Below are 11,907 nucleotides of genomic sequence, written 5' to 3' on the forward strand. Positions count from 1 at the left end.
ACTTTGGTTTTACGCCGCTTTTAGCAATATTCCAGCAATATCACGGCGGGGGACACCAGAAATGGGCTTCACACATTGTACCCATGTCGGGATTCGAACCCGGGTCTTCGGCGTGACGAGCGAACGCGTTAACCAGGCTACCCCCCCCCCCCCCCCCCCCCCCCCCCAACCCCCCAAACCAAGAGGCTTACAGCAACCAGACTTACTAAGATAGTTATGGCCACCTTCTTTTTTGACGGCTTAATACACATCGATTATTTACCACGGAGAAGGAACACCCAAGAATGGTGAATATTATACCAGCTTATTTGAAAGATTGCGTGCATGTGTCAAAGAGAAGCGTCGCGCCAATCTTCGACGTGATGTTCTCCATCAGGACAATGCTCCGGTTCACACCAGTCATGTTGCACTAGTTGCTCTTAATGAATGTGGATACGAGCTACTGGCCCACCCACCTTATTCAGCAGCTCTGGCCGCTGGTGACTGCTGCGTGTTTTCACAATGGAAAACAATACTTGCATGGTCAGAGATTTATCGACGATGAATTGGTTGTTGCTGTCTAAGGCTGGTTGACAAACCTGGATATGACTTAAGCAAAACAGTGATAACTTATATTCACCACTCACTCGTACTAATAGATTTCCATTACATTTACCCTTTTCACTCATTTTAGCCATATTTGACTATACGACCATGTCAAACGTCCCAAACTTCCAAGTGTAAGAATTCTCGTCAGCCCTAAGAACATCTCTGAAGATGTTTACGCCAATATTGCAAAGTTTCCCACAACATTATGATAAGACATTTCCAGTGGACCAAATCGGGCAAAGTCTCCTTTGTTGTCATATGAATCGAGTGGTCTAAACTTGTAACTGATGTGAGCCGGGTGGCGTGGGTCGTTGGTCGTGTTTTAGTCAGGTATATTTACACCCCCTTATCTTGCCAGATGCTCAAAAACATCAATAATTCATTAATGATTTGCCTACTTATACATGTTCAGATGACTGGAATTAGCAAACTATCTCTGTACCAACATTCATCCTGATGTATTCATTAATGTCTTATCAGCCAGGAAATAATACAATAAACTGCCGGGCCGCTGTAAGATTTTTTTGTTTGTTGTTTAACGCGGCACTCAGCAATATTCCAGCTATATGACGGCGGTCTGTAAATAATCGAGTCTGGACTAGACAATCCAGTGATTGACATCATGAGCATCGATCCACGCTATTGGGATACGATGACAGCGAGCCTGACTACCCGATCCCGTTAGTCGCCTCTTACAACAAGCATTTTCGCCTTTTACGGCAAGCATGGGTTGCTGAGACCTATTCTACCCGGATCTTCACGGGGGAGACAAGGCATGGGTTGCTGAGACCTATTCTACCAGGATCTTCACGGGTCGGCCGCTGTAAGACAGTATACACCCATGTTTACTGATGACTAAGAATTAAACAAATTAGAAGTGGTTATTCAATGTTGATTTAGGGATATTGGTCGATCATTTTTTACAACTCCGAAGCTTAAATTATTTTGTTCAAGATCCTTTGGGGACAAATCTGTTTTCGATAAAAGCCCAATTTTTCTGTTGCAAGGCAATTTGCATTCGATGTAATATAAAAATGTAATAAATCCTTCCCAGACTGATGAGACGAATGTTTTTCTATTGTTTGTAATACTTGTCTTTTGTAGCAAACAAATACAAGTTGGATAATAAATAGGCCGTGATCCAGCTATAAGAATTTCCGGGTTAAACCATTATCAGCTGATGCTGATATACATACCTATTTCTGAAATAATACACAGGTTCTGCACCTCCCATGTACTTAACAATCTTCTGTTGAGGATCTCAGATATAGTTTACAATATTCTGTTGAGGATCTCAGATATAGTTGACAATATTCTGTCTAGGATCTCAGATATAGTTAACAATATTCTGTCTAGGATCTCAGATATAGTTGACAATATTCTGTCTAGGATCTCAGATATAGTTGACAATATTCTGTCGAGGATCTCAGATCTAGTTGACAAGATTCTGTCTAGAATCTCAGTTATAGTTAACAATATTCTGTCGAGGATCTCAGATATAGTTGACAATATTCTGTGTAGGATCTCAGATATAGTTGACAATATTATGTCTAGAATCTCAGATATAGTTGACAATATTCTGTCTAGGATCTCAGATATAGTTAACAATATTATGTCTAGGATCTCAGATATAGTTAACAATATTCTGTGTAGGATCTCAGATATAGTTGACAATATTCTGTCTAGGATCTCAGATATAGTCGACAATCTTCTGTCGAGGATCTCAGATCTAGTTGACAATATTCTGTCAAGGATCTCATATATAGTTCACAATATTCTGTCGAGGATCTCAGATATAGTTGACAATATTCTGTCGAGGATCTCAGATATAGTTGACAATATTCTGTCTAGAATCTCAGATATAGTTGACAATATTCTGTCTAGAATCTCAGATATAGTTTACAATATTCTGTTGAGGACCTCGGATATAGTTGACAATATTCTGTCTAGGATCTCAGATATAGTTAACAATATTCTGTCAAGGATCTCAGATATAGTTGACAATATTATGTCTAGGATCTCAGATATAGTTGACAATATTCTGTCTAGGATCTCAGATATAGTTAACAATATTCTGTCTAGGATCTCAGATATAGTTGACAATATTCTGTCTAGGATCTCAGATATAGTTGACAATATTCTGTCGAGGATCTCAGATCTAGTTGACAAGATTCTGTCTAGAATCTCAGTTATAGTTAACAATATTCTGTCGAGGATCTCAGATATAGTTGACAATATTCTGTGTAGGATCTCAGATATAGTTGACAATATTATGTCTAGAATCTCAGATATAGTTGACAATATTCTGTCTAGGATCTCAGATATAGTTAACAATATTATGTCTAGGATCTCAGATATAGTTAACAATATTCTGTGTAGGATCTCAGATATAGTTGACAATATTCTGTCTAGGATCTCAGATATAGTCGACAATCTTCTGTCGAGGATCTCAGATCTAGTTGACAATATTCTGTCAAGGATCTCAGATATAGTTAACAATATTCTGTCTAGGATCTCAGATATAGTTGACAATATTCTGTCGAGGATCTCAGATATAGTTGACAATATTCTGTCTAGAATCTCAGATATAGTTGACAATATTCTGTCTAGAATCTCAGATATAGTTAACAATATTCTGTCTAGGACCTCGGATATATTTGACAATATTCTGTCTAGGATCTCAGATATAGTTGACAATATTCTGTATAGTATCTCAGACATAGTTAGTTATATTCTGTCGAGGATCTCAGATATAGCTTTCCTTCCACATTGAGGCGTTTACCAAACTCACACACACATTATTCTCATGTGAGCTTTAGGTCCTTTAGGCGTTGTCCGTCCGTCTGTTAACTATCGTGTATTGTGATGAATCCAACTATCGAAAGTTCACGAACAAAGACGAAGATGCTAGAACGTCAGCAGTTAGTGTCTTAGATTTAACTATAAACAATATTTCAGTCGACATATTCTAGGCTATATATATACATACAACGTCGGATGAAGAACCCACCAGCACAGGTATACTGCTGTTCTGCCAAGAGTCCCAATCAAAGCAAATCTGGAATTCATGCTAAAGATACGGGCATCCTGACACGACTAAGGGACGCAACTATGCTCAGCGGTGTCGCTTCCTATCAGCGAGGCAATGACAGTGTAATGTTGTCGATATGAGGCACCTTGCTGCTATTAGGCATACTGAAGGGTGCACATGTCCTAGTATCCACGTTCTTATTCAACACTGCTCAGAAATACTAAAATACAATGATAAAACATATCCCATGTGTTCTATGGCTGGTTGATTTGTTATTATTAAGGACGAGAACCAAACAATGACGTCCTGTGAAACATGTACCCGCAAAGATGAATGGCACACGGTGTTTGTTTCTGCGCGTGAACAGAGGTCGACATGCGGTCTTCAGTAATATAAATTCACGTTGATATGCACACGGGCTACGACAATTATAATGTCACGGTGCGACCATTTGTCTTGCCCAAAACAATCTGATCAGTCTCCTACCCCCCCCCCCCCCCCCCCCCCACCCCAAAAAAAAACAACACACACACACACACACACACACAAAAACAACACACACACCGACGCGCGCGTGTACACACACACACGAAAACACACACACACACGAAAACACACGCGCGCGCGCGAACACACACACACACACATACACGAACACACACAAACTCACACCTTTCAATAAACACAGAGGGGGCTATTGTGCATACATGATCGATTTTTTCAACGACGCTGGGCCTCTGATGTGCATCAACGTGGTGGAGGTCTGCATGTTTAAAGTCAAGCTGTGTACATATATCGCCATGGTGTATTTGTATAATCTGACAAGCCTGACGTCTCATAGCAGTCCTCGTGGCAAATATCAACCAGGGGGACCAGCATTTGTTCTTTAGATATTTCATAGTGTTTCATTATGGAATTGTCAAGTATCCAAGGCTTCATCCTTGTCCCCCAAACTGCCGTCATATTTAGTGAGCCTGTTGTATGCGCCATTGGTGATGAGATGCGTGACAAAGCATGTCCATGTTGAGGATATATTGGGATTATATAAATATATATATTAGAGACGGTTGACGTGACATGGGAACCACTGACTGTCCATGCACAAAGAAGTATTTTTAGGTTTCTTAAGCATCGCCCACTACTTGTCCTCTATGGACATACCATACCCCTGAGCACAAGATATGGCACTAAGCTTCCATGTCAGTTTGTCTTTTTGGTTAAGCTGCTTTTCTTAATGAGTTACCATAGTGATAGAAGTGTATTATTCTTGTTGACTCTGGTTTTAGAAATATAAGACGCCAGTAACTGCGTCATCAATCTGTGTAGACCAACACACACGCATGCTCATGTGGTCCAGCTCGAGGCAGACGACACCGCGGACAAGACGACAGGGAAGCAGACGACACTTTGCACACGGCGCTCAATGGCCGCCCACTCAAACCGGATCATACCGCCTCATCACGCCTCAACTGTTAGTGTTGATTATGTAATTACAAAATATCGATTCAACATTATAACACCACATTAATAATATCCTAGTTAAATACCCATGGAGAAAATAAAGATAATCATGTTATAAAGATAACGTTGGTAGATCATAATATTGTTTCATAGATTTAAAAAATTGATTTGACTTATCATTTTGGCAAAATGCATATTTTATCGATAAAATGATACTGTGTGTACCTTGGTTTAAAGCGATGGTGTTTTGTATGTGTTTTTTACGATATATGAAACATTGACGGTATTGAACACCGTGAAGAGACCTTGCTTCCGTTTCATCAGGTCGACAGTCCCATGTGATATGTAATGGCGACAGATGTATCTCCCTCCATCTTCCATTGTGAAAACCATATTGTGCCCACAAAAATCAAAGCAATATTACCGCGTCACATCAATATATCTTCCGGTCACACAGCATCATAATACCATTACGATTTGAAAATATAAAAACAAATGGATTTTAATTGGTGTTTATGACCATCGTGGTGCTAATTTATTACAAAAAGAGGTTAAATATATCCTCTCCATGTCATCGGTGACCTAGTTTCTGGTCGGGACCTGAAGACATTGATCAATATAGCTGTGATCCGAGCTAGCTACAGGGGGTCACGTGACCGGTCCTGCACATGTCAAGTTTGACTAAGTAATACCAGTGATTGGTCAACTACTGCATGTGGTCAAAGCTGCACTCAGGGATCAGCTGGAGGTGGCTGCCGTCACTAACTGCATATTCTGAGACATATCGCCATTGTCATGTAATATATTTTGTTTTCATATACATGAATAGTGGGATTTTTAATTCAGTCCGATCCTTATAGACAGAAATAGTTACGACTCTATTACATTATTATATCTGCAAGGTCAGACTGACATTTATTTTCAAAATAAAAAGAATAATCCTTTATTTTGATTGTGGAAACCTGCGAAGAGAATGCTAATGTGCAAATAGCAACACTTTATATTACATCCTGATATGGAAGTTCTTTATGTTTATTTAATTACTCAACTCACAGCCCATCGAGCGTCTACACAGAAGACAAGTAATATGACGTCGAGACGAAGCGTTGTTAACTTTACGAACTGAAACTTATGCGAGAAAAACTAGATAAAGACACCTATCCTAGCGTGTAAATGTCATTCAATGGACGCTTGATGGAGACGTATACACAAAGAGTAGATACTTTGAAGAAAATAAGCGCTGTCACCCGTGTTTCTGAACGTGGAAGGACTTTCAGAAAAGTCCCGTTTAGTCGAGCGTATAGCGTGTCTGAATATGTACAAGCCATACTGAGGGAGTGAATTGGGTTTGTACACCTATTCAAGGTGATCCTTGAGTATCGAGTGTGTTTCCATTCTATTGTAATAAATACCCTGGCCCTCTCGCTACCAGTGCCTTGTTTTGAGATAGATTCGAATGACTCCACGCTGAAATCAGACATCCAATCACACCAATGTTCGAGAGATTTTGGGTCGACCTTATCAAGAGAAAGATTGTTTGTTTGTTTGTTGGTTAACGCCACACTCAGCAATATTCCAGCTATATGACGACGGTGACCTCGCTTCCAAATCTCGGCTGTGTAGCGAATGGATTCGTTGTATGTACATTACCAAATGGAAATAAACCGCCGGACAAAAGAAAGTATACACTCGAACGTTGGACTTGACCAAAACGTCACAAACGTTACTACGCGGTCGCCGAAACACTCCTACGTTAAGGTTCCAAAACACAACTATGATACCATGGATGTATACTTTCTTTTCTCCCGGCAGTTTGCAATACACTGGTAATCGAGGATGTTATTTGCAATACTCAAACCACACCAAAACAAGGGACACCCAGAAAGGGCTTGACATATGGACAAACGACCCCGGGTCCTTCTGAGACGAGCGAACTCTTTCACCACTGGGCTAACCTACCTCCACAACCAAGTCTGTCTACCAGGGAGGCATAGAGTGAGTGAGTGAGTATAGTTTTACACCGCTTTTAGCAATATTCCAGCAATATCACGGCGGGGGACACCAGAAATGGGCTTCACACATTTTACCCATGTCGGGAATCGAACCCGGGTCTTCGGCGTGACGAGCGAACGCTTTAACCACTAGGCTACCCGACCGCCCCTGGGGGGAAGGAATTGAGATGAGCATATTATAAGGTAGTGAATATTGGAATGCTGAAGCTACTGGAGACAACATAATTATATACACGGATAAATAGGTACTTACGTGTAATGCTGTTGTATACAGATGTTTCATGAACAAAGTTTCGTGAAACCAAGTTGGTTTATGCACCGCATTAGATGATGAAATTGGCTCGGAATGATCTTGGCGTTAGTAAGAATGTCACGACTTTCATTGTTCTCTGCAACTGGGCAATACATGAAAGGCCAATGTAAAAAACGGTACTTAATTATACCAATGTATTGCAAATATAACTAAGTGAAGCAGCAAAACATTTTCCATAATCCTAAGAAATATTTTTCTAAAAGAAGAATCCAATGTACGATTCCGGCTATATAGTGGGCATGTGTCTATGAGTCACTATCTTATAGTGGAGATATCGGGTTTTCGCGAAAAGATGAACGTAACCCGCCTCACCGGTGGCATTCGTCACAAACACATGCAAAGGCAAGTCAAGTGTTCACCTGAAAACAAACACGGGAACATATGGTACATGACAATATAATGGATTACATCAAGCATCCTTTGTGTAACTTAATCGTTAAAATGGGAAATGTTCTTCACGTGTGTATTATAAACCTTTTGAAATCTTGGCCTTGAAAGTTGTAACCCTGATCAAACAAGTTTTGAGCAAGAGTCGTAAGTTGCTTTTTAAAATCTTCGTAGAAAGAGTATACTCGATTGTATATCAAACCCCAAATGCTGGAGCTGCTGGGATGTAGCTCGACATAAGGGGAAAGTCCTCGCTCTTGTCATACAATCTTCTGGATAGTTTTGGTCACTCGAGATCTTCATGCATAGATCTACACGTGAAACAGATGAGGCGGTTTCACAATATTCTTTTGTTTCTAACTCAGATGGGTAAATCAAAAAGGTTATTGCTATTTGGACATTTTTAAACGATATCAGATCATCCATATGCCTGAAGCTTAAATTAAACATCTTGGCCAAATTCCCTTCTTTTGATTTTTCCAATCCGAGAAGAACTCGCATGTGAAAAGAAACAGATCTGCAAGAAGGGGAGCACAGTTGATGCCCTACTTCTTGTCTAAATGTCTTATCCCAAAATTTCACATAGTTGTCTCAGTAAAGTTTAGATTTGCTCTCATTTTTGACAAATTGTCCTTAAACTTCAAACATAGAGATGTGACTATGGTCACCACATTTCGTGACAGATGCTCTAAGGATCAATTAAATACTTTTTCCTTCAGTTTGTAATGTACAAAGTAGAACAATCAAATGTTTTGACTGAACTGAACTTGGTATATTTCTGAGTTTGTACAAATTCAAGCAAATCCTTTGAGGTTTTGAAAATCCACAGAGTATTAAATCCACTTGTTTCAAACAGTTTCTGTGAATATAAAGGAAGTCCTTCCTTGATTGTATTGAGGGGGCCAGGGAATACACACACACACTGTACTCATGGGAGGGGTCGAGGAACATACACATAAAGTATTCATAGAAGGGGTCAGGGAATATACACACAGTATTCAATAGGGTGGGATCAAGGAATATACACGTAATAAACAATGTGGCGGAGGTCAAGGAATATACACGCAATGTACACACAGACGGAGTCAGAGAATATAACACAATATACACACAGACGGAGTCAGGGAATGTACACACACTGTACATACAGACTGAGTCAGAGAATATAACACAATGTACACACAGATGGAGTCGGGGAATGTACACACAATGTATACACAGATGGTGTCGGGGAACGTACACACAATGTACACACAGACGGAGTCAGAGAATATGACACAATGTACACACAGATGGTGTCGGGGAATATAACACAATGTACACACAGATGGAGTCGGGGAATGTACACACAATGTACACACAGACGGAGTCAGAGAATATAATACAATGTACACACAGACGGAGTCAGGGAGTGTACACAGAATGTACACACAGACGGAGTCAGGGAATGTACACACAATGTACATACAGACTGAGTCAGGGAATGTACACACAATGTACACACAGACGGAGTCAGGGAATATAACACAATGTACACACAGATGGTGTCGGGGAATGTACACACAATGTACACACAGATGGAGTCGGGGAATGTACACACAATGTACACACAGATGGAGTCGGGGAATGTACACACAATGTACACACAGACGGAGTCAGAGAATATAATACAATGTACACACAGACGGAGTCAGGGAGTGTACACAGAATGTACACACAGACGGAGTCAGGGAACGTACACACAATGTACATACAGACTGAGCCAGGGAATGTATACGCAATGTACATACAGACGGAGTCAGGGAATGTATACGCAATGTACATACAGACGGAGTCAGGGAATATAACACAATATACACACAGACGGAGTCAGGGAATATAACACAATGTACACACAGATGGAGTCAGGGAATGTATACGCAATGTACATACAGACGGAGTCAGGGAATATAACACAATGTACACACAGATGGAGTCAGGGAATGTATACGCAATGTACATACAGACGGAGTCAGGGAATATAACACAATGTACACACAGATGGAGTCAGGGAATGTATACGCAATGTACATACAGACGGAGTCAGGGAATATAACACAATATACACACAGACGGAGTCAGGGAATATAACACAATGTACACACAGATGGAGTCAGGGAATGTATACGCAATGTACATACAGACGGAGTCAGGGAATATAACACAATGTACACACAGATGGAGTCAGGGAATGTATACGCAATGTACATACAGACGGAGTCAGGGAATATAACACAATATACACACAGACGGAGTCAGGGAATATAACACAATGTACACACAGATGGAGTCAGGGAATGTACACACAATGTACACACAGACGGAGTCAGGGAATATAACACAATATGCACACAGACGGAGTCAGGGAACGTACACACAATGTACATACAGACTGAGCCAGGGAATGTACACACAATGTACACACAGACGGAGTCAGGGAATATACACACAATGTACACACAGACGGAGTCAGCTAACATACACACAATGTACACAAAGACGGAGTCAGGGATTATATACAAAATGTTCACATGGACGGAGTCAGGGAATGTACTCACAATGTTCACATGGACGGGTCAGTGAATATATACACAACGTATACCTAGACAGATTCAGGCAATATACTACAATGTACTCACAAACGGAGTCAGGAAATATAACACAATGTACACAAAGACGTAGTCAGGGGTTATACACATAGTGTTCACATAGACGAGGTCAAGAAATAGGTGCTACCCGATCCCCCACGCATGTGTTAGATCCCAGGTTGTTAGACAATTTACTAAGAGAAGATGTGGGGTTGATTGGTGTTGTAATGGGCTAGTACAATCTAGCTGGGCTGAATAGAACTACTACCAATTAGAATTACTGACCAGCGAAATGTGATTAAAGTAACGGAATGAACCATAAGCTCGTTAAGCAAAGGAATTACAGTGTATATACACACTGGTATCTGATAAGTCGTAAGACTCGAAGTAAAGAATGATTTGAGCTTAAACAATATTGTTAACTACTTTTTAGTAACTTCACACCTACATTTAGAATTTAACAAAAGAATAATTTACACTGATTAGAGGGGTACACAAAGTACGTGATCTAGACTACCAGTGGTCGGACTTTCATTGTAAGCCTCGGTGGCTGAGTGGGTTAGATCGATTATTTTGTGTGCTGGCGAGTAGGGTTCGAATCCAAAACGGGACTCAAGCCCCACAAGTACGAGAGTCTCTACTTTACTAAGAAAGTGTTATCCCAAATATAAAATTTGTTTAATAATTTACCAGTATATATTGAGTTCTTGCCATTAAAGATAAGACCCCTATATAACGACACAGGACTGAACGTTAACAGCGCACCAAACACCGGGAATCCGTTTTAACCCCAGCCAGGGGATTCCCCCGAGTGGCGGAATATTTCGTTTGGGGGAACGATTTCGCCTGTCGTATTTGATCGTCTATTTTACGCTATTGCCATTTTTCAAATATAATTTTGGTCTTCCCTAAAGCATTAAAATGTGCAAAGTTGGTTTACTTAAGATGGCAGGATTGCACCAAGTCGAATATCTTATTTTTATGTAAAGGAACACTACAGGTATAATTCCAGGGTTGTCTCTTCAACCACAATAACATCCACAAGACATGGAACACCACGTTCAGATAATTGTAAACAGACCCCTTGGCCCTGGTGAAGTTCATGTTGATTTTGAGATGATATCATACTGATACTGACATCTTTTTCGTGTGCTTTCACTTTTTTAGTTTTAATATGACGCTTTTGATGTTTGTTCATTTGAATTGATAGTGCTGTAAATGACTTGATATGTGTATGCATGTTATATTTTATGAATTCTAGTGCTGATATTAATTACATTTTGTTGATATAACTGAGTCAGTTGAATTGTCAGTGCTGTAAATAAACATTTGAGTAACAGTTTGTGGTGTTCTTTTCTTACTCCTTAAAAAGCTGAGGTTCTCGAGTTGGCAGATAACACCGCCAGAGACAACAAAAAGACCAGAATCATCCCCGGGCATTTGCAGATTGGAGGACACCATGGAATATACATACAATGTAAATCATCT

The sequence above is a fragment of the Haliotis cracherodii genome, unplaced genomic scaffold (assembly GCF_022045235.1).
Source record: "Haliotis cracherodii isolate W230 unplaced genomic scaffold, xgHalCrac1.p SCAF_1, whole genome shotgun sequence".
NCBI classification, from domain to species: Eukaryota; Metazoa; Mollusca; class Gastropoda; order Lepetellida; family Haliotidae; genus Haliotis; species Haliotis cracherodii.